A 26,581-nucleotide genomic window follows, 5' to 3' on the forward strand; every position below is an offset into this window, starting at 1 on the left:
CTGAATTATAATAATAAAAATGCAAGAGCAAAGAAACTAGGAAAAAAAAAAGGAAGATTAGATTTAGATGAAATGGGTGAAATAAAAAATGAATGAATAAAGTAGAATGTGCAAAGGGTTATAGAAAAAAAAAAAAAAAAAAACCCTCAAAAAATGACATGGAGGGAAAAAGAATTAAAATAGTGATAATATAAGTGGGGGGTAAGGGCACCAAAATAGTGTCTGAAAAGCCTAAAATAGATAAGGCAGCATAGGACAAGTGAATTAGAAAGATCCTGTAAGAGAGTAATAACCGTGCAAGTGTGTAAAAGATAAGGAACAATATAAACTAAATGCCAGGCAAATACTAGTTTTGAACTGAGATAGTATAAGTTAAATATAGAGAAACACACTTACTAATGAATGGTACATCCTGAGAGTAAGCGTCACCCTTGGCTGCAGATAGCAAGGAGTGACGGCGAAAATGCCGGTTTTTTATATGCCCCGCCATCAAGCCGGCATCTTACGTTGCCGGCCTGATGCGGACACAAGAGCGCTATTGCGCATGCTCGCCAGTGGGACAAGGCTTGCCAAGCCTACAATCCCCATAGTGCCCTGCACCGGCGGGCGGGAGGAGGGGGAGACGAACGATGCCCATGTCACAGCCCTCACAAGGGGGCGGTGACGTGCAGGACCGCAGCCATCCAACCAATCGCCCGCCGAGGTGCAAAGGAACAAGGGGATGGGTGATGGAGACACAGGAGGGGAGGGGAGGGGCGGCCTGAATATGGCAGATCCCTCTGAACCATCCAAAGGAGAGAATCGCAGCGCTGAAAGGGGGCAGCGGCACATTAAAGCACCTATGCCCCCGGGCATCCGTGCGAGCAGCAATGATGGAAAACCCGAGAGGTGGACAGACGCGATGGGCCTAAAAAGGAAAAATCACAAAACAAAACAGAGGCTCCCCCAGATTAAAGGGAGTTGCCATCTTAATTGTTCTCAAGGCTGCACATCATAATATTACATATAATTATCATATTAATAAACAATAAATAATAAATTAATAAAGAAACACATATATAATTTACTAAAAAAATGAAAAACAAAAACAAAAAATAAATAAAAAATAATTCCTCCCTTCCATACGGCAGTCACTAAAGCTCGAGGACCAGGGGTGAGAGTTCACAAAAAAAATTTAAAACTTAAACTTTCATTAAGGCCGGGAGGTACTGTAGCCCTGAGATTGAAAATCCATTCAGATTCATGCTGGAGCAGAATGTTATCTACACTGCCCCCTCCAAAGGGATATGTTCTAATGCAGAGAAAGTAATAAATCTGGGATTAAAGGAATGGAAAAGACCAACATGACGACTGATGGCCATTTCCATTTTCTTTTTAATGATAGGTTTCATATGATCTTTAATTCTGATGCAAAATTGTCGCTTTGTTTTGCCTACATAAAATCCTCCACAGAGGCAGCGGGCAAGATAAATTACGCCCCGTGTTTGGCATGTAACTCGGTGTCTAATGGAATGCCATCTGCCATTGGGCAGTTTAAATTTTGTATGGGAATTGACAGCAGACAACAACAACAACAGACATTGCAATTTCCACATGGAAAAGTGCCGTTGGTAACCATTCTAATATTCAAGTCTGTTTGTTCAAAATGACTGTGTACCAGTTTATCTTTAAGGGAGGGGACCCTTTTAAAGGTAACTTCAGGAAAATCTTTGATGTATTTCTTAGTGGTGGGGTCTGCCAATAAAAGTGGCCAGAATTTATGTAAGATTTTCTTGAATTTCTGATGCTGATTGGAATAGCGGGTAATAATTCTAACTGATTCATTAGTACTTGAGCGTCGGGTGGAAAAAATGAGAGACGATCTAGTTTTGGGTTTAACACGATTATAAGCTTGTTTCAAGCATTTACAACTGTAGCCTCTTGTTCTCAATCTCTGATACAGATCATCAGCTGCTAATTGGAAATCAGAATTTTTACTGCAATTTCGCTTTAAACGTAAATATTGACTATAGGGAATACTATTGACCAAAGAAGTTGGATGAAAGCTAGTAGCATGTAGAACCGTATTTCCAGCAGAAGGTTTTCTAAATAGAAAAGAACTAAGTCTCCCTTCACAATCTAAGGAGATAGTTAAATCCAAAAAATTTACTTTAGATTGAATGTATTGCATAGTGAATTTTAGATTAAAATTGTTGCTAGAAATAGATTCAAAAAAATTGTTTCGTTCTACTTCCATACCTGACCAGAAAAAGAGAACATCATCGATATAGCGAAACCAAGAGACGATTTTGTCCAGAAACGGCAACAGATCATCTCTCGAAAAAATGTCTTTTTCCCACCCCCACCAGGTACAGGTTGGCATACGATGGGGCACATTTAGTCCCCATCGCAACCCCCTGCACCTGGAGGTAGTGGGTAGAGTCAAAGATAAAGACATTATGTTTCAAAATATATTCAAGAAGATCTACAACAAAAGCACTGTATTGAGAGAAAGATGAACCTCTTTCAGAGAGGAACCTACGTACAACCTCAACTCCCTTATCGTGGGGAATTGTGTTGTACAAACTTTCAATATCCAAAGCCACCAGCCATGAATTAGAGGCAAGAGACATTCCTTTGATCATTCTCAACAGATCGATTGTGTCTTTCACATAAGATGAAAGGGAAATAACATGCGGACTTAAATAACTATCGACTAGTGCACTTGCATTTTCGGTTAGACTAGAACAACCAGAGATGATAGGGCGTCCTGGAGGGTTAGTTTGTGATTTATGTATTTTAGGCAATGCATAAAAGGTGGGGATGTTAGGGTCCTTAGTGTTTAAAAATTTCCATGTGTTGAGGTCAATGACCCCCTTTTTCATACGCCTTGAAAATAATGTTAAGATAAACATTATAACAGTTTTAGAAATAGGACGGTACCAGTTTCTGTTAGACAGTATATTTAAACACATGGAAGTATATTGTGCAATTTCCATAATCACCAAATTTCTGCCCTTGTCGGCAGGCTTGATAATTAGGTTCTTGTTGTTTTGTAAAGATGTGATGGCTGCTCTATGTTCTAAAGAAAGATTAGTTATTGAAGGTGATTCAAAGGACAACTTTTCAATCTCCATGGATGTTTGTTGGACGAAGGCCCAAATGTTTGGGTTTGTGTTAAGCAAAGGAAATGCTCTAGATTTGCATTTAAAGGATTGAGGGGGGGGAAGAAACACCAGGGATTGACAGGCCCGGAGCCAAGATTGCTTCGGAGTCGTCATCACTGGCGTTGCCCTCCTCCCATAATTCCATCAAATTGTTGATGGCATGGTGTTCAACAATATTTTCATGTAGTTGGACATGGTCCACTGAATGTGGGCATGCATTAACAAGTTTATCAAATATAACTCGGTACAACAATCTACAAGCAAAGAGATGTAAATCCTTGATGAATTGGAATTTGGTGGTATTAGAGTCGGGACAAAAAGTTAATCCCAACCTCAAGACCTCCAATTCTGATTTAGATAGACTGAGACGATAAATTAATTATCGACAGCTCATTTGTCAAAGAATCAATATTATTCCGTGCAGGAAGGTAATTTAGATCGCAGGTGGGGCTGAGTCTTTCCCTAAAAAAATGGGTGCTAATTTAAAATCTGCAGGTAGCGCGGTACCTAAGGGAGAAATAATGACATCAGCAGTCCTTACCAATGGATTGGCAGATTGTGAAGAAATTACAGAGGATATTGCTTGGGCCAAAGGGGCCGTGCCTTGATTTATCGTGGATTGTGTCCCTCGAGAACCCGAGGAAAGAGAGTGAGAAGGATGAAACATAGCGAGTGTGCGCGCGGGCACAGGTTTAGACTAAAAAGGTGGTGCTCGACGAGAGAGTGCGGTGCCCAATTGATTCCGCAGAGACTCAGTGGAAACATGTTCAGAGTTTCCTTTTCGTTTTTTTGGTACTCTATCTTCAGAAAGATCACGATATGTGGTCGACTGTGTGGAAGAAAAAGAAGGTGAAGAAACATTAGGAATATTGTCATTGTTTCTAGTTGTGCGTGAGTTCGAGGATCTAGTGAATTTGGATTTAAAGTCGCGAGTCCATTTGTAAGCATAGCCATTAGTGTGGGCAGAATTATCCCTGACAAATTTGTTTTCTTTGGTGTGAATAGTTTCTAAAGTATATTTCTCAATATGAACTTGAAGATCCTGTTCTTTTTTCTGAAATCTCGTACTTGATATTCTAGATTCATGATCCTCATACCAATGTGAAATTAGACCATCTATTACAGAAAGTTCATGCTCGTACTGAATACACAGCAGAGACATCATGCCAAATGAGCATGTCTGTAGGTTTTCTTCCCATTTAGATTTAATAATATCATCAATTTTTTTAATATTAGGGAAAATCTGAATACGTAGTCCAAAGGGGACAGTAGAATTATCTATATACTTTTGAAAATATTTTTTATGCCAGAAAATTCTGACTTTCCGTTCAAGTAGACGTTGCAGTCTAAGAAAGGCAAGGTCTAAATCCTTGTCTGAAATGTCACCTGATTTCTGTGTACGTTTGGACGTCGTGCCCAAATATTGTCCTTTTCCTTTTTTTTCTTCCCACAAATAAAACTTTTTCGTGGTGGTATTTAATCACCTCTGCGTTTTTTTTTTTTATTCATTTTTTTTGCAATATAAACAAAAACAAACTGACAATTTTGGGGGAAAAAAATCGAATTTTCTGCTATAAAACATATCCAATAAAAAAATGGAAAAAAATGAAAATTTTCTTCAGTAATTTAGGCCAATATGTATTCTGATACATATTTTTGGTAAAAAAATAAATAAGTAAATGGTGGATAAATCGGATACTAAGTGCCACTTTTGACAATTTTTTTTTGGGGACCAGTGGAATTAACCGCTTCCAGTCTACCTATGTAAACAAGGCAGATTGCCAATCTGTGAGGGAAAGATAGCGTTCTTGTGTTTCTGATCACTTTCTTTCCCCAGTCACAGCAACCCCCACCCCCCAGTTGGAAAGCACCCCTCAGGGAACAAGTTTAACCCTTTTATCGCCCCTGATGTTAACCCCTTCCCCTCCACTGTCACTAGCACAGTGACAGTGCATATTTTTAGCACTGATCACTGGACTGGTGTCACTGGTCTCCAAAAAATGTCAAAAGTGTCTGATCTGTCTGCCACAATGTCGCAGTCTCGCTAAAAATCACAGCTTGCCACCATTACTAGTTTAAAAAAATCAATAAAAATTCCATAAAAATATCCCTTAGTTTGTAGAAGCTATAACTTTTGCTCAAACCAATCAATATACGTTTATTGGGATTTTTTTTTTACCAAAAATATGTAGAAGAAGACATATTGGCCTAAACTGATGAAGAAATTAGATTTCTTAAATTTTTTTGGATATGTTTTATAGCAGAAAGTAAAAAAATATATAGTTTATTTTTTCAAAATTGTCGGTCTTTTTTTGTTTTTAATAGCGCAAAAAATAAAAACCGCAGAGGTGATCAAATACCACCAAAAGAAAGGCGAAAGTGAACCTTGCGGGGCTGAAGTGTTCAATGGTGATCAGTGCTAAAAATATGCACTGTAACTATACTAATGACACTGGCTGGGAAGGGCTTAAAATCAAGGGGCGATCAAAGGGTTACATGTGTTCCTAGGGCAGTGATGGCAAACCTTGGCACTCCAGATGTTTTGGAAGTACATTTCCCCATGATGCTCAACTACAATGTAGAGTGCATGAGCATCATGGGAAATGTAGTTCCAAAACATCTGGGGTGCCACGGTTTGCCATCATTGGTCTAGGGAGTGCTTACTGTGTGGGGGAGGTGCTTGTACTGTGGGAAGGCAGAAATCCATGTTCCTGTTTTGAGAAACACAGGATCACTGTCTCCCCACCTCACAGAACGGCGCTATGCCTGGTTTACATAGGTAGATCACCTTTCTGTCTCTCTTGGGAATGATCGGATCTCATCTGCTGGACCCACTGATTGCCTCTGTGTCCAATTACAGCGGAAATGGGGTTGTTGAGGGCACCTACAGGTACGTGATTCTGTGCAGAGGAGCCACTTTGCCGCTGTATATATCGTACATAGTCATGTTGGAACAGTAAGGCGCCATGCCCAAACTGTTCCTTCAAAGTTGGGGGTATGAAATTGTCCAAAATGTCTTGGTATGCTGACACCTTAAGAGTTCCCTTCACTGGAACTAAGGGGCCAAGCCCAACCCCTGAAAAACGACCCCAAACCATAATCCCCCCCTCCACCAAATGATTTGGACCAGTGCACAAAGCAGGGTCCATAACCACTTCAATACCAGGCACTTAAATCCCCTTCCTTCCCAGGCCATTTTTCAGCTTTCAGTGCTGTCACTGTAGCCATGTGAAATTGTTATCATTTTCTTCACACAAATAGAGCTTTGTTTTGGTGGCATTTAATCACTCCTGTTTTTTTTTCCTAAAATAAATTTTAAAAAGGCAAAAAATTTTGAAAAAAATGAAAGTTTTTTTTAGTTTCTGTCAGTAAATTTTGTAAATAAGTAATTTTTCTCCTTCTCTGATGGGTGCTGATGAGGCTGCACTGATGAGGAGGCACGAATATGCCACACTTCAGGACACTGATAGGTGGCATTGATATGTGGCACTGATGAGTACTGATGGGTGGCACTGGTGGGCACTGATTGTCGGCACTCATGGGCAGCAGTGATGGGCATTTATGGGCAGCACTGATAGCCAGCACTGACTGCCATCACTATTGGCACTGGTGGGAATTAATTTGTGGCATTGATGGGCAGCAGTGATGAGCGTTGATGGGCAGCACTGATAGCCAGAACTGACTGGCATCATTATTGACCACTGATTGCTGGCACTGGTGGGCACTCAATTGTAATTGGGCACTGATTATCAGTGCCCTGATTACATACCTAGCAAGATCGCCTACGGCCATATCACCCTAAATGCACTCAATCTCGTCTGATCTCGGTTGCTAAGCAGGGTCCGGCCTGGTTAGTACTTGGATGGTATGCCGTCTGGGAATACCAGGTGGCGTAGGCTTTTTTTTAAATATGTTGGCGTCAACGACCTGTTTTATTTTTCTGCTTGTTTGCTTAGGTGACCATCTTGGCGTTTGTCAAGAGGGTTAAGAGTGGCCAGCAAGATCGCCTACGACCACATCACCCTGAATGCACCCGATCTCGTCTGATCTCGAATGCTAAGCAGGGTCAGCCCTGGTTAGTACCTGGATGGGAGACCGCCTGGGAATAGCGGTTGCCGTAGGCTTTTTTTTAATATGTTGTTGGCGTCGACGACCTGTTTTATTTTTCTGCTTGTTTGCCGAGGTGACCATCTTGCCGTTTGTCAAGAGGGTTGAGAGTGGCCAGAAAGATCACCTATGGCCACATCACCCAGAATGCGCCTGATCTCGGATGCTAAGCAGGGTCGGTCCTGATTAGTGCCTGGATGGGAGACCACCTGGGAATACCAGATGCCGTAGGCTTTATTTTTATATGTTGTTGACGTCGACGACCTGTTTTATTTTTCTGCATGTTTGCCGAGGTGACCATCTTGCCGTTTGTCAAGAGGGTTGAGAGTGGCCAGCAAGATCGCCTACAGCGACATCACCCTGAATGCGCTTGTTCTCGTCTTTTCTTGGATGCTAAGCACGGTCGGGTCTGGTTAGTACCTGGATGGGAGACTGCCTGGTAGTGATGGACGAACTTCCGACAGGATGTTTCACGAACGTGAAACGCGAACGCGGCCGATAGACCGCAAACCGTAACGTTTGCGGCGGGCCCCATTGACTTCAATGGGAGGCAAACTTTACAAACCTACAGGTCAAAATTGCAGCCACAAAATAATTACTAGCTGTGCACACATAGTCCCACCACATGGCCAATGACCTAACACATGTATGAGGTGAATCTGGGATCGACAACTACAAGCATTCTTTTTTTATATGTGAAATTCTGACAATGCAGGACTCAGGAGCGCATGAAGGCAATGGAGGCAAGGGAAGGTCAGGGTAGGCAAAGAAGAGGGTGCAGGAGATGATCACCAGCACCGTGATATAGAGCACTGACACCTGCACCGTGATAGAGAGCACTGACATCAGTACCGTGACATAAAACACTGACATCAGCACCGTGATATACAGCACTGACACCTGCACCGTAAGCAGCCCCAGGAGGAAGTCAGCATAGCACAGGGATGGTGGGAGCCCCTCATAATGAGCATAGCACAGGGATGGTGGGAGCCCCTCATAATATGCACAGCAGAGGTACAGCCCCAGGAGGAAGTCGGCATAGCACAGGGATGGTAGGAGCCCCTCATAATAAGCAGCCCTAGGAGGAAGTCAGCATAGCACAGGGATGGTGGGAGCCCCTCATAATGAGCATAGCACAGGGATGGTGGGAGCCCCTCATAATAAGCAGCCCCAGGAGGAGGTCAGCATAGCACAGGGATGGTGGGAGCCCCTCATAATGAGCATAGCACAGGGATGGTGGGAGCCCCTCATAATAAGCAGCCCCAGGAGGAAGTCAGGACAGCACAGGGATGGTGGGAGCCCCTCATAATGAGCATAGCACAGGGATGGTGGGAGCCCCTCAGAATAAGCAGCCCCTGGAGGAAGTCAGCATAGCACAGGGATGGTGGGAGCCCCTCATAATATGCACAGCAGAGGTACAGCCCCAGGAGGAAGTCAGCACAGCACGGGGATGGTGGGAGCCCCTCATAATAAGCAGCCCCGGGAGGATGTCAGCATAGCACAGGGATGGTGGGAGCCCCTCATAATAAGCAGCCCCAGGAGGAAGTCAGCACAGCACAGGGATGGTGGGAGCCCCTCATAATAAGCAGCCCCAGGAGGAAGTCAGCATAGCACAGGGATGGTGGCAGCCCCTCATAATGAGCATAGCACAGGGATGGTGGGAGCCCCTCATAATAAGCAGCCCCAGGAGGAAGTCAGCATAGCACAGGGATGGTGGGAGCCCCTCATAATGAGCATAGCACAGGGATGGTGGGAGCCCCTCATAATATGCACAGCAGAGGTACAGCCCCAGGAGGAAGTCAGCACAGCACAGGGATGGTGGGAGCCCCTCATAATAAGCAGCCCCAGGAGAAAGTCAAGTATGTGCAAGTATCGTATACATGTATTACACAACTATATACTGCACACCAAATAGTGCACCTATACCAGTCTTTAAGGACCTTTGTGGAACTAGTAGCTAGGGATTAGCAGACTGTACCTCAGTCCCTATACTAATAAAGGACTGCTGCAGAATAGGGCAGCAGTCAGCAGTAGTGCACCTCAACCCTATATATTGTGGACCTATACCAGTCCTTAAGGATTAGCAGACTGTACCTCACTCAACCCTATATACTGTAGTATGCTATACCTTACCAGTCTTTAGAAGGACCTTTGTAGAACTAGTAGGGTGTGATTAGCAGACTGTACCTCAGTCCCTATACCGATAAAGGACTACTGCAGCAGAAGGGCAGCAGTCAAGTATAATATTCTTTCTATATTTGGAAGAAAGAATATTATACGTGTACAACCCTATTACCATACCAGTCCTGAAAAGGACCTTTGTGGACCTAATAGTAACAGCTAATAATTAAACTGACTGTCCCTCACTGCTACACACAGCGTCCTGTCTGTCCCTATCTGCACTGACAAAAGACAATCTGCTGCAACAATGACATGAATAGCAGTGCCTCAAACCTATATCCTGAACTACACCTATACCATACCAGTCCTTAAAAGGACTTTGTGGTTCTAATAGCTAGCGATTTGGGTCACTGCAGTCTCTCCCTGCTCCACACAGCAACCTCTCCCTATAGTGACAGTAGAAAGAATGTAAAATGGCCGCCGGATCGGGTCTATTTATAAGTTAGGGGGAATGTCCAATTGTCCATGTGCTGTAATGTCTCAATTGGCTGTCCTGTACCCCATGATGGATGTGTCATCATAGGTCAAAGTTCTTTTACACAGTAAACACGTAAGTCCGCCGGGCGAACATCGGCAATAGTCCGCCGATCAGGCGAATCGCGAACAGCCGAAATTCGCCACGAACCGACCGCCGGGCGAACAGTTCGGCCATCCCTAGTTGAGAGTGGCCAGCAAGATCGAATACTGCCACATCACCCTGAATGCACCCGATCTCGGCTGATCTCGGATGCTAAGCAGGGTCGTGCCTGGTTAGTACCTGGATGGGAGACCACCTGGGAATGGCAGGTGCTGTAGGCTTTTTTTTAATATGTTATTGGTGTCGATGACCTGTTTTATTTTTCTGCTTGTTTGCCCAGGTGACCATCTTGGCGTTTGTCAAAGAGGGTTGAGAGTGGCCAACAAGATCGCCTATAGCCACATCACGCTGAATGCACCTGATCGCTCCTGATCTCGTCTGATCTTGGATGTTAAGCAGGGTCGGGCCTGGTTAGAACCTGGATGAGAGACTGCCTGGGAATACCAGGTGTAATAGGCTTTTTTAAATATGTTGTTGGCGTCGACGACCGGTTTTATTTTTCTGCTTGTTTGCTTAGGTGACCATCTTGGCGTTTGTCAAGAGGGTTAAGAGTGGCCAGCAAGATCGCCTATGGCCACATCATCTTGAATGCCCCCGAATCTCGTCTGATTTTGGATGCTAAGCAGGGTCGGCCCTGGTTAGTACCTGGATGGCAGACCGCCTGGGAATACCAGGTGCCGTAGGCTTTTTTTTAATATGTTGTTGGCATCGACGACCTGTTTTATTTTTCTGCTTGTTTGCCGAGGTTACCATCTTGGCGTTTGTAAAGAGGGTTGAGAGTATCCAGCAAGATCACCTACTGTACACACTGAATGAGCCGGATCTCGGCTAATCTCGGATGCTAAGCAGGGTAGGGTGTGGTTAGTACCTGGATGGGAGACAACCTGGGAATTCCATGTGCCTTTTGCTTTTTTTACATATGTTGTTGGTGTCGACGACCTGTTTTATTTTTCTGCGTGTTTGCCGAGGTGACCATTTTGGCATTTGTCAAGAGGGTTGAGAGTGGCCAGCAAGATCGACTACGGCCACATCACCCTAAATGCGCCTGATCTGGTCTGATCTTGAATGCTAAGCAGGGTTGGGCCTGGTTAGTACCTGGATGGGAGACTGCCTGGGATTAACAGGAGCCGTAAACTTTTTTTATATGTTTTTGGCGTCATCAACCTGTTTTATTTTTCTGCTTGTTTGCTGAGGGGACCATCTTGGCGTTTGTCAAGAGGGTTGAGAGTGGCTAGCAAGATTGCCTACGGCCACATCACCCTGAATGCACCCGATATCGATTGATCTCGGATACAAAGCAGGGTCGGGCCTGGTTAGTACCTGGATGGGAGTGGCAAGTAAGATTGCCTACGGCCACATCACCCAGAATGCGCCTGATCTTGTCTGATCTGGGATGCTAAGCAGGGTCGGGCCTGATTAGTGCCAGGATTGCAGACCGCCTGGGAATATTAGGTGCCGAAGGCTTTTGTTTAATATGTTGTTAGCGTTGACGACCTGTTTTATTTTTCTGCTTGCTTGCCAAGAGGTTTGAGAGTGGACAGCAAGATCGCCTACGGCCACATCAGCCTGAATGTGCCCGATATCGTCTGATCTCGGATGGTAAACAGGGACGGGCCTGGCTAGTACCTGGATGGGAGACCGCCTGGGAATACCAGGTCCTGTAGGCTTTTCTTTAAAATGTTGTTGGCGTTGATGACCCGTTTTATTTTTCTGCTTGTTTGCCAAGAGGTTTGAGAGTGGCTATCAAGATTGCCTATGGCCACATCACCTTGAATGCGCCCAATATCATCTGATCTCGGATGCAAAGCAGGGTCGGGCCTGGTTAGTACCTGGATGGGAGCCTACCTGGGAATACCAGGTGCTGGAGGGTTTTTGTCATAAACTAGAAGTGACCAGAACTGTGTGACTGCGACAGAGTGAACCAGACGTAAATAGGTGAAAGTAATTTTATTAGAGTAAATGCATATAAATGTGAATACACCACCAATACAAACTGAGTGAACAAACCAAACAACCAAACAGTGAAGATAAACAAACAAACCAACATATGTAGCAAAAGGGAGTACCAGAATCATAGTCAGGCCAGGGTCAATAATAGAAGGTCAGCAGATGGAGGGAAAAGGAGAAAGGGATCAGGTTGCAGGATAAGGTTCCAGGGATGCAGGAGTAGATAGGATCAGGTACAACAGGTTCAGGATCGGTATCAGGTATCAGGTATCCAGGCTGCAGGCCAGGGCACAAGCACAATATCAAGGCAAGGTGTGTGTGTACTTGTCGGGTATTTATACAATGGCTGCTTTCAGTCATGTGACGCCTAACTGCAGAAGGTAATACCTGCTCCACACAGCCAGGATCCCTCCGCTGGTGGACGCCAGTACTGCGGACCAAAGATTACAAATTCCAGCATGGAAAAGCTCTTCTGACAGCTCCAAACTGCCAGGAGACACCTGCTGGTGGATCTCAGTACTGCATGCCAAATGATCGATATTACCAGCGGAGGGAACCTTTTCTGACAGTTTTTTTTTAATATGTTGTTGGCGTCAACAAACTGTTTTATTTTTCTGCTTGTTTGCCAAGAGGTTTGAGAGTGACCAGCAAGATCGCCTACGGCCACATCACCCTGAATGTGCCCGATCACATCTGCTAAGCAGGGTCGGGCCTGGTTAGTACATGGATGGGAGACCGCCTGGGAATACCAGGTGCCGTAGGCTTTTTTTTAAATATTTCTGCTTGTTTGCCGAGGTGACCATTTTGGCGTTTTTCAAGAGGGTTGAGAGTGGCCAGCAAGATCGCTTACAGCCACATCACCCTGAATGTGCCAGATCTCGTCTGATCTTGGATGCTAAGCAGGGTCGGGCCTGGTTAGTACTGGGATGGGAGACCGCCTGCGAATACCAGGTGCCGTAGGCTTTTTTAATATGTTGTTGGCGTCAACGACCTGTTTTATTTTTCTGCTTGTTTGCTGAGGTGACCATCTTGGCGTTTGTCAAGAGGGTTGAGAGTGGGCAACAAGATCGCCTGTGGCCACATCACCCTGAATGCACCCGATCTCGCCTGATCTCAGATGCTAAGCAGAGTCAGGCCTGGTTAGTGCCAGGAATGGAGACAGCCTTGGAGTACCAGGTGCCGTAGGCTTTTTTAATATGTTGTTGGCGTCGGTGACCTGTTTTATTTTTCTGCTTGTTGCCGAGGTGACCATCTTAGCGTTTGTCAAGAGGGTTGAGAGTGGCCAGCAAGATTGCCTATGGCCACATGACCCTGAATGCACTCGATCTCACCTGATCTCGCCTGATCTTGGATGCTAAGCAAGGTCGGGCCTGCTTAGTACCTGGATGGGAGACCACCTGGGAATATCGGGTGCCATAGGCTTTTTTTAATATGCTGTTGCCGTGGACGACCTGTTTTATTTTTCTGCTTGTTTGCCGAGGTGACCATCTTGGCGTTTGTCAAGAGGGTTGAGAGTGGCCAGCAAGATCGGCCACATCACCCTGAATGCGCCCGATCTCGTCTGATCTCTGATGCTAAGCAGTGTCGGGCCTGGTTAGTACCTGAATGAGAGACTGCCTGGGAATGCCAGGTGCAGTAGGCTTTTTTTAATATGTTGTTAGCGTCGTCTACCTGTTTTATTTTTCTGCTTGTTTGCCGAGGTGACCATGTTGGCATTTGTCAAGAGGGTTGAGAGAGGCCTGCAAGATCGCCTACGGTCACATCACCCTGAATGTGCCTGATCTCGTATGCTAAGCAGGGTGGGGCCTGATTAGTACCTGGATGGGAGACCTCCTGGGAATACCAGGTGCGGTAGGCTTTTTTTTAATATGTTGTTGGCGTCGACGACCTGTTTTATTTTTCTGCTTGTTTTCCAAGGTGACCACCTTAGCGTTTGTCAAGAGGGTTGAGAGTGGCCAGCAAGATCACCTGTGGCCAATTCACCCTGAATGCACCCAATCTTGTCTGATGTCCAATGCTAAGCAGGGTGGGGCCTGATTAGTCCCTGGATGGGAGACCGCCTGGAAATACCAGGTGCTGTAGGCTTTTTTTTAATATGTTGGCGTCGACGACCTGTTTTATTATTCTGCTTGTTTGCAGAGGTTACCATCTTGGCGTTTGTCAAGAGGGTTGAGAGTGGCAAGCAAGATCCCCTATGGCCACATCAACCTGAATGCAAGCGATCTCGTCTGATCTCGGGTTGCTAAGTAGGGTCAGGCATGGTTAGTACCTGGATGGGAGACCGCTTGGGAATACCAGATGCCGTAGGCTTTTTTTTTAATATGTTGTTGGCGTCGACGACCTGTTTTATTTTTCTGCTTTTTTGCCAAGGTTATCATCTTGGCGTTTGTCAAGAGGGTTGAGAGTAGCCAGCAAGAGCGCCTACGGCCACATCACCCTGAATAAGCCCGATCTCGTCTGATCTCGGATGCTAAGCAGGGACGGGCCTGGTTAGCACTTGGATGGGAGACCGCCTGCAAATGCCAGGTTCCATAGGCTTTTTTTTAAATTTATTGTGAGAGTCGACGACCTTTTTTATTTTTCTGCTTCTTTGCCGATGTGACCATCTTGGCGTCGGTTGAGAGGGGCCAGCAAGATCTCCTATGGCCACATGACCCTGAGTGTGCCCGATTTCATCTGATCTCAGACGCTAAGCAGGGTCGAGCCTGGATAGTACCTTGATGGGAGACCTCCTGGGAATACCATGTGCTGTTGGCTTTTTTTTAATATGTTGTTGGTGTTGACGACTTGTTTTATTTTTCTGCTGGTTTGCCGAAGTGACCATCTTGGCGTTTGTCAAGAGGGTTGAGAGTGGCCAGCAAGATCAACTGTGGCCAATTCTCCCTGAATGTACCGATCTCATCTGATCTCGGATGCTGAGCAGAGTCGAGCCTGGTTAGTACCTGGATGGGAGACGGCCTGGGAATACCAGGTGCCGTAGGCTTTTTTTTAATATGTTGTTGGCGTCGATTACCTGTTTTATTTTTCTGCTTGTTTGCCATGGTGACTATCTTGGCGTTTGTCAAGAGGGTTGAGAGTGGCAAGTAAGATTGCCTACGGCCACATCACCCAGAATGCGCCCGATCTTGTCTGATCTGGGATGCTAAGCAGAGTCGGGCCTGATTAGTGCCTGGATTGCAGACCGCCTGGGAATGCCAGGTGCCGTAGGCTTTTTTTTTTATATGTTGTTGGCGTCGACGACCTGTTTTATTTTTCTGCTTGTTTGCCGAGGTTACCATCTTGGCGTTTGTCAAGGGGGTTGAGATTGGCCAGCAAGAGCGCCAACGGCCACATCACCCCGAATGAGCCCAATCTCATCCCCAAACCCTTTTTAGGACAATATGTTGCATATTAGCCATTAAAATTAGCACTTTTTATTTTTGAACGTTCGAGTCCCATAGACTTCAATGGGGTTCTAAAGTTCGCACGAATTTGCAGTCCGTTCAAAAGTTCTGGTGCAAACCGAACCGGGGGGTGTTCAGCTCATCCCTAATGTACATGTTTTCTGGAGCACCTCCCCCAAAAGAGAAGCCCTCCCAGCATGACTGTAAGAATATCAGGAACAGTCCTAAAAGTCCAGAACTAGAGGACAGCCGTTCATCATGGTACTGTAAGAAACAGAAGAAAGTACATCCTCAGACTAAACAAATTATCTGTACATTCTGCTAACAGGAAGTTATAATCCTGCTGGCAAAAAAAAAACTTTGTACATAAAAGTTTGTGAAGGAGGAGCCCCTCCACAGTAGTGATGCCACATGACACTAGGCCTCACCCAAGGATCTTCTCCAGGAGAATATTACTGGAAGCAGATTAGGGAACTAGTCCACAAGAAAGGAATTTAAGGGGTAGCAGACCCTTGTTTGCAGCTAGAGTTTGGTGAACAGTTTGAGCCAAGCAAAAGTTCGGCCCGAACATCGCCTGTTTGGCGAACACCTGAATTTGCAGGGCTCTCTCAGGGATTTTCCCCCTGCCAAAAACCCTACAATGCACAGTGCATAGTAGGGCCCTGATTGGCTGAAGCAATGCATCTGACCACTGGTCAGGTGCAAAGCTTCACCTAATCGGTGCACAGAACACTGTCAGAGCCATGATTGGACAAAGTCATGAAGACTTTGCTCAATGATTTCTCAGTGATCATAGTCCCACCCCACACTATAAAAGGTTCCTTCCCACAGGAAGCTTTTGCAGTGTGTTGTTGGAGTGGCGATAGATAGAGCAGGGCTCAGTTTGCTACTAGAGAGTTAGTGTGTTATTGTGGCTCAGGGGAAAGTGTTAGTATAGTGTGAGTATAATTTGAGTATAGTATGTCAATATTGTGTAGTTTCAGTGTAGGGTTTCAGTATGGTGTGAGTATAGTGTACTGTGTCAGTATAGTGGGATTATAGTGTAGTGTGTCCTTCCTAAGTCCACAAACACAAGACCAATATTTTGGCTATAGCACGGTCAGCTTGTGGTTAACCACTTCCCACCCACCATATAACAAAATTACATATGAGAAGTGGTTTCATTATCCTGACTGGGCGACATATGACATCCAACAGGATAAGAAGCGATCGTGTGCCCGTGAGGGCGTGCATCGCAGCGATCGGTGGTGTGGTGTGTCAGTTTGACATACCGCATCTTCGATCGAGCTAAAGAGCCTCTGACATATGTTCTTTGGGAAGATTTTGGAAGGCAACTTGCACACGACTTGAGTATGAATCACAGCACGACTTGAGGCAACTTATAAGGCAACTTGAAGTTGCTTCCAGGACAGGGGACTTTACCAGTGGTCAATCACATAATAATCAGCTCTGTGGGAGGGAGGGGTTTGCCTGTTTTTACTTCCTGGAAAGTTGCTTCAGTTAAGACAGGGGATCAGACTTGGAGGCAACTTCTATTGAAATCAATGGGTACAAGTTACCTAGAAGTCAGATTGAAGTAGTACAGGAACCTTTTCTGAAGTCGGAGCGACTTCAGTAGTGTACATTAAGACAGCTCTCATTCACTTACATTGATTTTATCATGTTGTGCGACTTGAGGCAACTTGGGGCGACTTCAAGTCGGATCCAAAGTTGCTCCTGTGTGAATGGACTCTTAAGCCCCGTACACACGAGCGGACTTTTCAACATCCAAAGTCCGAGGGACTGAGTCCGTCAGACTATTCGATCGTGTGTGGGCTGCAACGGACTTTAGCTTTGCTAAAGTCTGACGGACTTTAGAAATGAAGCATGCTTCAAATTTTCCCCACGGAACTCCGCCGGACCCGGTCCCTTCGAAAAATTTGCTCGTGTGTGTGCTACTCCGACGGACTAAAACCGACGCTAGGGCAGCTATTGGCTACTGGCTATGAACTTCCTTAGTCGAATCCAGTCGTACGTCATCACGTTCGACTCCGTCGGAGTTTAGTGTGATTGTGTGTGGCCAAGTCCGCTCGGTCGAAAAGTCCGCCAGAACTCTGTCGGAACTCCGTCGGAACTCCAGCAGAACTCCGTTGGAAGTCTGTCAGACTTAATCCCTCTCGTGTGTACGCGGCACTAGAGTTGCCCTCTCATCCCTTTAAAACCAAACACATGTGAATTTCATGGGTTCTGTGGCTGATTCAGGTGGTAATTAAACTCACTTGGTGCCTTATCTGCATTAAATTGGTTTCAGAACCTGTGTAATTCATATGTGTTTGGGTTTAAAGGGATGAGGTGGCAACTCTAGGTCCAGTGAGGCCAAATTTGTACCTGAATTCTGCCCTAAAAGGGAGCCAAAGACGCACAGGACCCCTGTGCAAGCCGCTCCACAGCCACCGGAGATACGTGAACAAGCTCCATAGTAGAGTTGCCACCTCATCCCTTTAAACCTGAACACATATGAATTACACAGGTTCTGAGGCTAATTTCATGCCGATAAGGCACCAAGTGAGTTTAATTATCACCTTAATCAGCCACACAAACTCTGCAATTAATATGTGTTCAAATTTACAGGGATGAGGTGGCAACCCTATTCCATAGAGAGAAATCTCCTGATATGCAAATTGGCAGTGGGGAAACCCGTTTCCAGTTCACACTAGTGTGAACCCAGTTTTATAGCTGTAAAGAGTGGGCCAACTCAATATTGAACCCTACAGACTAAGACTGGGATGCCATTAAAGTTCATGTGCGTGTAAAGGCAGGTGTCCCAATACTTTTGACAATATAGTATTTATATTATAAGACCTAGAAACAAATCTGGCAGAACATTGTGCTGGGTTATAGGGTTAACCTTAGCAACATCAACACCAGTAATGAATTAGATACTCACTCACTGATTCAGGGATGTGTTGGAGAAGGTGGATCCTCACATTCAGTTAGTCTAAGGGTACAATGGCTACCTGACTTCAAGAAGGTAAGACAATGTTAGATTTGGATCACAAACTGTATTTCCATGTACTATGGCTCACGCCTTTCAATAAAGTATGCTTACCCTCCATCCAGCCACCACCATGGAACCAAACCAAGCTTTGTATATTATATCAAGTTATACCATTGCAGCATATAGTAAAAGTTCAAAGCTTTGGCTTGCAACCTTGTCCCTGTATCAGCCTCTCCACTAGGGATGAGCTCAGGCGCGTTTGCATGGTCCACCTGCAGAGCCTGCCAGGAAGTTGGCGCAGCGCTTTGCTAATCACAGCCAGTGAGACATTGCCCGATCTCTGCCTCCGCGCATCGGGGCAATGTCTCACTGCCTGTGATTAGTGCAGCGCTGCGCCGACTTCCTGGCAGGCTCTGCACGTGGACCGTGCGAACACGTCTGAGCTCATCCTTAGTCTCCACATTGCCTACTCATTTGCAATTTATGGCCACAAAGTGGCATTCAGAGCTTCAGATCCCATTCAGATTTCAATAACTATCTCTGAAACAGTTGATTTTCCTCTACTGATTACTCATTGATGAAAACCTAAATAAAACAGCTTCAGCTCTGAAAGATTTTACCCCCTTCCTGACCAGAGCAATAAAATCTGTGATTTTTATTGTGACTGTAACATTACGGCGGACACAATTTTGACACTACTTTGGGACCACTGGCATTTATACAGTGATCAGTGCTATAAAAATGCACTGATTACTGTGTAAATGAGACTGGCAGGGAAGGGGTTAACCACTAGGCGGCAATGAATGGGTTAAGTGTGTCCTTGGGAGTGATTCTAAATGTGGGGTGGGGGGGGGGGCTACTACTCACATGACAGCGATCACTGTTCCCGATGACAGACAAATTCCTTGTTTACATAGGCACTTCCCCATTCTGCTACTCCGTGACACGATCGCCGAGAGACCGGTGGACATCAAGTTTTCCAGTTCCGCGGGCACGGTCATGCTGTGCGCGCTAGCCCAGCCCGTACAGTTAAAGGGGATTTGCAGGTACACCCATTTGCCCACTGCTGCCGTTGTGCCGACGTATATCGGCTAGTAGTTATTGATGAAACTTCTACATTGCTACAGTCTAATGTACAATACTATGGTGCTGCTTGTAAATTTACTTTGGAGGAGAGTTTTGCCAAATGCTGTGTGTAACTAAATTATCTTCAGGCCTCCTTGACCCCTTTGTATCAGGATGTGTTATATATACACGTTAATGTATGTGATGTTTACCCCCCTTCATGACCAGGCCATTTTTTTGCAATATGGCACTGCGTTACTTTAACCCTTTCATCCCGAAGCCTATTTCTGACATTTGTTGCTTACATGTTAAAATCATTTTTTTTATGCTAGAAAATTACGTGGTACCCCCAAACATCAATATATATATATATATATATATATATATCATTTTTTAGTAGAGACCCTAGCGAATAAATTGGTGATCGTTGAAATTGTTTTGTTTTGTTTTTGTCTCATGATGTTTGTGCAGTGCTCCTTCAAACACATTTTTTTGGGGGAAAAAATACACTTTTATGAAAAAAACCCCATAGTTAGCCCAATTTTTTTCTATAATGTGAAAGATGATGTTACACCAATTAAATAGATACCTAACATGTCATGCTTGTGAACATTACTGGAATGGCGACAAACTAAGGTACCTAATAAATCTGACGATTGTGGCAATACCTCATCTGTGATTTGAACACCATTTATATATGCGGCGGGACTTGCGTATGCGTTTTCTTTGCTGCGCAAGCATGCGAAGACGGAAGGGGGTCTTTTAAAAAAAAAATCTAAAAGACCCTCCTTTTGCACTTACAAGTATTCAGAAAGCCAAAATCAGCGATTCTGAATACTGTTATTTTTTTTTATAAATCGGTGCCGTTGGGATTTTACATCGGAGACCCCATCCAAACCAAATCTGGCTTTGTTCAGGTCTCAGCCTAGGCGGCGGACGTGCCGACTGGTGGTTCAAGTCTACCAGTGGGACAAGAAGAGCGGCGGGAGGAGGGTTGGATGTCCCCTCTCGAACGGCTTTTAGCCGCCTTTGGTTGTTATCACTTTTTCAAAAAAAAAAAAAAAAGTAACCCCTTCAAGCCACGAACGCAAATTTGCATACAGTAAGAGCGACGTCGTGCCCAAATATTGTCCATTTCCTTTTTTTCTTCCCACAAATAAAACTTTTTCGTGGTGGTATTTAATCACCTCTGCGTTTTTTGTTTTGTTTTTTTTTATTCTTTTTTTTTGCAATATAAACAAAAAAAAGACTGACAATTTTGGGGGAAAAAAATCTAATTTTCTGCTATAAAACATATCCAATAAAAAAAATGGAAAAAAATAAAAATTTTCTTCATTAATTTAGGCCAATATGTATTCTGCTGCATATTTTTGGTAAAAAAATAAATAAGTACATGGTGGATAAATCGGACACTAAGTGCCACTTTTGACACTTTTTTTTAGGGACCAGTGGAATTAACCGCTTCCAGTCTACCTATGTAAACAAGGCAGATTGCCAATCTGTGAGGGAAAGATAGCGTTCTTTTGTTTCTGATCTCTTTCTTTCCCCAGTCACAGCAACCCCCCCAGTTGGAAAGCACCCCTTAGGGAACAAGTTTAACCCTTTTATTGCCCCTGATCTTAACCCCTTCCCCTCCACTGTCACTAGTACAGTGACAGTGCATATTTTTAGCACTGGTCTCCAAAAAATGTCAAAAGTGTCTGATCTGTCTGCCACAATGTCGCAGTCCCGCTAAAAATCACAGATCGCCACCATTACTAGTTAAAAAAAATCAATAAAAATTCCATAAAAATATCCCTTAGTTAGTTTGCTCAAACCAATCAATATACGTTTATTGGGATTTTTTTTTACCAAAAATATGTAGAAGAACACATATTGGCCTAAACTGATGAAGAAATTAGATTTCTTACTTTTTTTTTTTTTTTGGATATTTTTCATAGCAGAAAGTAAAAAAAAAAATATTGTATTTTTTTTAAATTTTTTTTTGTTTATAGTGCAAAAAATAAAAACCGCAGAGGTGATCAAATACCAACAAAAGAAAGCGAAAGTGAACCTTGCGGGGCTTACGTGGTCAATGGTGATCAGTGCTAAAAATATGCCCTGTAACTGTACTAATGACACTGGCTGGGAAGGGGTTAACATCAAGGGGCGATCAAAGGGTTAAATGTGTTCCTAGGGCAGTGATGGCGAACCTTGGCACTCCAGATGTTTTGGATGTACATTTCCCCATGATGCTCAACTACACTGTAGAGTGCATGAGCATCATGGGAAATGTAGTTCCAAAACATCTGGGGTGCCAAGGTTTGCCATCACTGGTCTAGGGAGTGCTTACTGTGTGGGGGAGGTGCTTGTACTGTGGGTCGCAGAGATCCATGTTCCTGTTTTGAGAAACACAGGATCACTGTCTTCCCTCCTCACAGAACGGTGCTCTGCCTGGTTTACATAGGTAGATCACCTTTCTGTCTCTCTTGGGAACGATCGGATCTCATCTGCTGGACCCACTGATTGCCTCCCTCTGTGTCCAATTACAGCGGAAATGGGGTTGTTGAGGGCACCTACAGGTACGTGATTCTGTGCAGAGGAGCCGCTTTGCTGCTGTATATATCGTACACAGTCATGATGGAACAGGAAGGCGCCATCCCCAAACTGTTCCTACAAAGTTGAGGGTATGAAATTGTCCAAAATGTCTTGGTATGCTGACACCTTTAAGAGTTCCCTTCACTGGAACTAAGGGGCCAAGCCCAACCCCTGAAAAACGAACCCAAACCATAATCCCCCCTCCACCAAATGATTTGGACCAGTGCACAAAGCAGGGTCCATAACCACTTCAATACCGAGCACTTTCACCCCCTTCCTGCCCAGGCCATTTTTCAGCTTTCAGCGCCGTCGCACTTAGCCATGTGAAATTGTTATCATTTTCTTTACACAAATAGAGCTTTCTTTTGGTGGCATTTAATCACCCCTGTTTTTTTTTTTTTTCCCTAAAAAAATAAATTTTAAAAAGGCAAAAAATGTTGAAAAAAAAAGTTTTTTTTTTTAGTTTCTGTCAGTAAATTGTGTAAATAAGTAATTTTTCTCCTTCACTGATGGGTGCTGATGAGGCTGCACTGATGAGGAGGCACGAATATGCCACACTTATGGACACTGATGGTGGCATTGATATGTGGCACTGATGAGTACTGATGGGTGGCACTGGTGGGCACTGATTGTCGGCACTGATGGGCAGCAGTGATAGCCAGCATTGACTGGCATCACCATTGGCACTGGTGGGTATTAATGCGTGGCATTGATGGGCAGCAGTGATGAGCATTGATGGGCAGCACTGATAACCAGTACTGACTGGGATCACTATTGGCCACTGATTGCTGGCACTGGTGGGCACTCAATTGGAATTGGGCACTGATTATCAGTGCCCTTATTACATACCTAGCAAGATCGCCTACGGCCATATCACCCTGAATGCGCTCGATCTCGTCTGATCTCTGTTGCTAAGCAGGGTCGGGCCTGGTTAGTACATGGATGGTAGGCCGCCTGGGAATACCAGGTGCCGTAGGCTTTTTTTAAATATGTTGTTGCCGTCGACGACCTGTTTTATTTTTCTGCTTGTTTGCCGAGGTGACCATCTTGGCGTTTGTCAAGAGGGTTGAGAGTGGCCAGCAAGATCGCCTACAGCCACATCATCCTGAATGCACCCGATCTCATCTGATCTTGGATGCTAAGCAGGGTCAGGCCTGCATAGTACCTGGATGGGAGACCGTCTGGGAATACCAAATGCCGTAGGCTTTTTTAAAATATGTTGTTGCCGTTGACGACCTGTTTTATTTTTCTGCTTGTTTGCCGAGGTGACCTTCTTGGTGTTTTTCAAGAGGGTTGAGAGTGGCTAGCAGGATTGTTTACGGCCACATGACCCTGAATGCGCCTGATCTTGTCTGATCTTAGATGCTATGCAGGGTCGGGCCTGGTTAATACCTGGATGGGAGACCGCCTGGGAATACCAGGTGCCGTAGGCTTTTTTTTAATATGGTGTTGGCGTCGACGACCTGTTTTATTTTTCTGTTTGTTTGCCGAGGTGACCATCTTGGCATTTGTCAAGAAAGAGAGGCCCGGGAACCAGAGGAGCGAAGCGGAGATAGGTAAAGGGCCTACATGACAGTGTGGTAAGGGTACAGAAAGGGTTAAGAAGTAAGGAGTTAGAAGGTGGGGGTGGCTAGAAAAGAACTGGAGGGGAGGAGATTGCAGTTAAGGAAAGGAAGGGGGAGGAAATAGAGCCTTCACTCCTGAGGTGAAGGAGAGGAAATTCCCGCCCACCCTCCCTGAATGTTGTAGGTGTTGTGTCTTGTCTTAATTTTATTGCCTTTCAGGTGTTCTGGAGGATTCGTTATGGCAGCGTTCTTTGCGGCGGTGGGGTGGTCTTGTATGGTGGTAACTGACCCAGGAGATGGAAGTGTGGAAGACTCATGAGGGACATGGGCTCCCTTTGATTACAGTTAACAAGGGTTAGCGGAGGATGGAAGGTGGACACTGCAGGTAGCGAGTTGTCTCCGGGCTGAAGTTATCACAGCCGGAAGCCTAGTACGTTAGCCAGCCCGCAGTGTAAAAGTGGTAAAATTTATGTGGGGAAGTGCCGTACAAGACCACCTGGTAAACTAATATTTTCTGAAGTTTGTTATTTATGGTTTGAAGTTTGATACATGTTTTATATATTTTATATATTTTAAATAAAAGGCTGCTATGGCCGGTTATACCCCAAAAAGAAAGTGTGGTCTCGTTTTTATAGTTACGTTGATAGGGGTATTGGGTGGGGTGTAGCGAAGGTACAGCAGGTTAGTCAACAAGGAGGTACGTCTTATCTACACGGGTCATGTTGAGAGTGGTCAGCAAGCTCACCTACGGACACATCACCCTGAATGCGCCTGATATCGTCTAATCTCGGTTGCTAAGCAGGGTCGGGCCTGGTTAGTACATGGATGGTAGGCTGCCTGGGAATACCAGTTGGCGTAGGCATTTTTTAATATGTTGTTGCCGTCGACGACCTGTTTTATTTTTCTGCATGTTTGCCAAGGTGACCATCTTGGCATTTGTCAAGAGGGTTGAGAGTGGCCAGCAAGATCGCCTATGGCCACATCACCCTGAATGTGCCCGATCTCGTCTGATCTCGGATGCTATGCAGGGTTGGGCCTGGTTAGTACCTGGATGGGAGACCGCCTGGGAATACCAGGTGCCGTAGGCTTTTTTTAATATGATATTGGCGTCGACGACCTGTTTTATTTTTCTTCTTGTTTGCCGAGGTGACCATCTTGGCGTTTGCCAAGAGGGTTGAGAGTGGCCAGCAAGATTGCCTACAGCCAAATCACCCTGAATGCGCCCGATCTCGTCTAATCTCGGATGCTAAGCAGGGTCGGGCCTGGGATCCAAGGAGAGCAACTGAAAGCAGGATAAGAAGCCAGGAGGGATGTCAGCAAGCCAGTCTTGAAACAAGCAGCAGGAGATGGTTCCTTGTGATGTGACCAACGCAAAGGCAAATAAAAAAGTGAGCAGGAAGACTTTAAATAGGCAGGTCAGACGAGCATCATCAGGAACAGCTGGTAACTGTGGAAAGAGAAGAGAACTGGCTATTAGCCGACAGCTGAGCGGCCAGCCTAGAGGAAGAAGGGCTAAGAAAGCCTTGACATATATATATATATATATATATATATATATATATATATATATGTGTATATATGTATGTATGTGTATATATATATATATATATATATATATATAATGTATATGTGTGTGTATATGTACAGTATAGGCTGTGGAAATTAAAGATTAATTCCTTGATTAATTGATTCATTTTTTTGATCAATCAAATTTCTTTTGATCAGTACTCGCCTCTCCGCCAGCTTCCAGGTCTTCAGGGATTTCCGTCGGAGATCTGGTGACGTCACTGGACTCCTCCCCCTTTCCCCAAGTGCCTCTGTCTGCTAACGAAGGGAAGGGGGAGGAGTCCGGTGATGTCGAAGTTCTGGTTGAACATAAAGCGTACGGAGGAGGAGCTACAAATGACGTCACCCACTGCTGCCCTACGGAGCTAACACGATTGTCGGCTTTACATGCTTTGTTTTTATCATCTTATACTTAAGCTGTGAGATGTGAGAGAAGTTTATGGTCCGTGTTAACCCTTTTGATACCCACCTGCATGACCACCTGTTTGCACAGGGGTCCATGCCATAAGGTGAGAGTAATTAGTTAGACCGGAGGTGGAGGGATTGTCACGGTACTGTGGAAAAAAAATGACTTGCGTCATTGCTACAGTTTGAATTTAAAATGTATTTGTGTGAACCGTGAAGTCAAAGCGGAGCTCCCCTTGAATTATAATCACTATCTCCCTATACTTATTTCTCTCTGTGAAATATAAAGAGGACCTGTACCTTTCTGGTGACTTGCTCAGTCTTTTTTTACAGGCCATTTCCGGGTTCTGGTCGCTGCGGATATGGGCGTTGTTGCTGCGGATGTGGGCGGGGTTGCCGCTTCTAGGTCTATACTTTCTCTGTGCCGCACTGTCTCCTGGGATCCCCTTTTCTTGTTCCCAGGAGTCTGTGCGGCGGACCAGGCGCGAGTTATGGTGTGATTTAGAAAGCGGAAGTGACGTCATTATGACAGTCATGTTCAGAGGGCGGTTCAAAAACCGCCATTTCAAAAGAGGGAAAAAGGTAATACTGACCAGTATACCTGATCATTATTACCTGAGAGCAAGAAGAGAATGAGGACCACGAGGAGCAAGGTGTTCCAGCGTGCATTCAACAAAGAAACCAACCAACAATCTGCAAAATCAAAGTAAGTTTAATTAGTTCTTTTAAAATAATAAAGTATTGTATTAAATGTCAAAATGCATTGTATTTCATATTGCCTTGATTATAAAAAAAATATATATATATTTTTTATTTGTTATTTTTTTTACTTTTTTTAAACTCGATGCACATATAATTAGAAAAAAAAAATTCTTCGATTTTTTTTTTATTTCATTTTTTTTCATCTTTTATCTATTAAAAGAAATGCCACAAATAGTGTGTAATTATATATTATTTAATCTATATTGTAATTCTCACATTTAATTATTTTTATTATAATTTTTTTTTAAATATTTTTTATGTAATATTCTTTCTTTTCTTTTTTTTTTTTTAAATAACTAGTTCTATAAATTATAATTAAATAT

At 44.4% G+C, this 26,581-nt stretch overlaps 1 non-coding gene and 17 pseudogenes across 1 annotated transcript; all 18 read left to right on the top strand.

Annotated features, from left to right (window-relative positions):
- Positions 1-6,926: 6,926 nt before the first annotated feature.
- Positions 6,927-7,045, top strand: LOC143931457 (5S ribosomal RNA; annotated as a pseudogene).
- A 106-nt stretch (positions 7,046-7,151) lies between these two features.
- On the top strand, positions 7,152-7,270 carry LOC143932573 (5S ribosomal RNA; annotated as a pseudogene).
- A 2,843-nt stretch (positions 7,271-10,113) lies between these two features.
- LOC143932259 (5S ribosomal RNA) lies at positions 10,114-10,232 on the top strand (annotated as a pseudogene).
- A 345-nt stretch (positions 10,233-10,577) lies between these two features.
- LOC143931324 (5S ribosomal RNA) lies at positions 10,578-10,697 on the top strand (annotated as a pseudogene).
- An 862-nt stretch (positions 10,698-11,559) lies between these two features.
- LOC143931174 (5S ribosomal RNA) lies at positions 11,560-11,678 on the top strand (annotated as a pseudogene).
- Positions 11,679-11,762: 84 nt separating this feature from the next.
- LOC143931825 (5S ribosomal RNA) lies at positions 11,763-11,881 on the top strand (annotated as a pseudogene).
- A 732-nt stretch (positions 11,882-12,613) lies between these two features.
- LOC143932123 (5S ribosomal RNA) lies at positions 12,614-12,722 on the top strand (annotated as a pseudogene).
- An 80-nt stretch (positions 12,723-12,802) lies between these two features.
- LOC143931651 (5S ribosomal RNA) lies at positions 12,803-12,921 on the top strand (annotated as a pseudogene).
- Positions 12,922-13,027: 106 nt separating this feature from the next.
- LOC143931981 (5S ribosomal RNA) lies at positions 13,028-13,146 on the top strand (annotated as a pseudogene).
- A 105-nt stretch (positions 13,147-13,251) lies between these two features.
- LOC143931502 (5S ribosomal RNA) lies at positions 13,252-13,380 on the top strand (annotated as a pseudogene).
- Positions 13,381-13,707: 327 nt separating this feature from the next.
- LOC143931914 (5S ribosomal RNA) lies at positions 13,708-13,816 on the top strand (annotated as a pseudogene).
- Positions 13,817-14,377: 561 nt separating this feature from the next.
- LOC143931497 (5S ribosomal RNA) lies at positions 14,378-14,496 on the top strand (annotated as a pseudogene).
- A 100-nt stretch (positions 14,497-14,596) lies between these two features.
- LOC143931236 (5S ribosomal RNA) lies at positions 14,597-14,715 on the top strand (annotated as a pseudogene).
- Positions 14,716-14,823: 108 nt separating this feature from the next.
- LOC143931974 (5S ribosomal RNA) lies at positions 14,824-14,941 on the top strand (annotated as a pseudogene).
- Positions 14,942-22,820: 7,879 nt separating this feature from the next.
- LOC143931190 (5S ribosomal RNA) lies at positions 22,821-22,939 on the top strand (annotated as a pseudogene).
- Positions 22,940-23,047: 108 nt separating this feature from the next.
- LOC143931224 (5S ribosomal RNA) lies at positions 23,048-23,166 on the top strand (annotated as a pseudogene).
- A 108-nt stretch (positions 23,167-23,274) lies between these two features.
- On the top strand, positions 23,275-23,393 carry LOC143931127 (5S ribosomal RNA; annotated as a pseudogene).
- Positions 23,394-24,494: 1,101 nt separating this feature from the next.
- On the top strand, positions 24,495-24,613 carry LOC143932304 (5S ribosomal RNA). Its single transcript, XR_013262897.1, has one exon. It is a non-coding gene; the product is annotated as a 5S ribosomal RNA (ribosomal RNA).
- The last annotated feature ends 1,968 nt before the right edge of the window (positions 24,614-26,581 follow it).

Source organism: Lithobates pipiens, unplaced genomic scaffold (genome assembly GCF_037356315.1).
Source record: "Lithobates pipiens isolate NorthernLeopardFrog02 unplaced genomic scaffold, aLitPip1_a1.2 Scaffold_25, whole genome shotgun sequence".
In the NCBI taxonomy this organism is placed as follows: domain Eukaryota; kingdom Metazoa; phylum Chordata; class Amphibia; order Anura; family Ranidae; genus Lithobates; species Lithobates pipiens.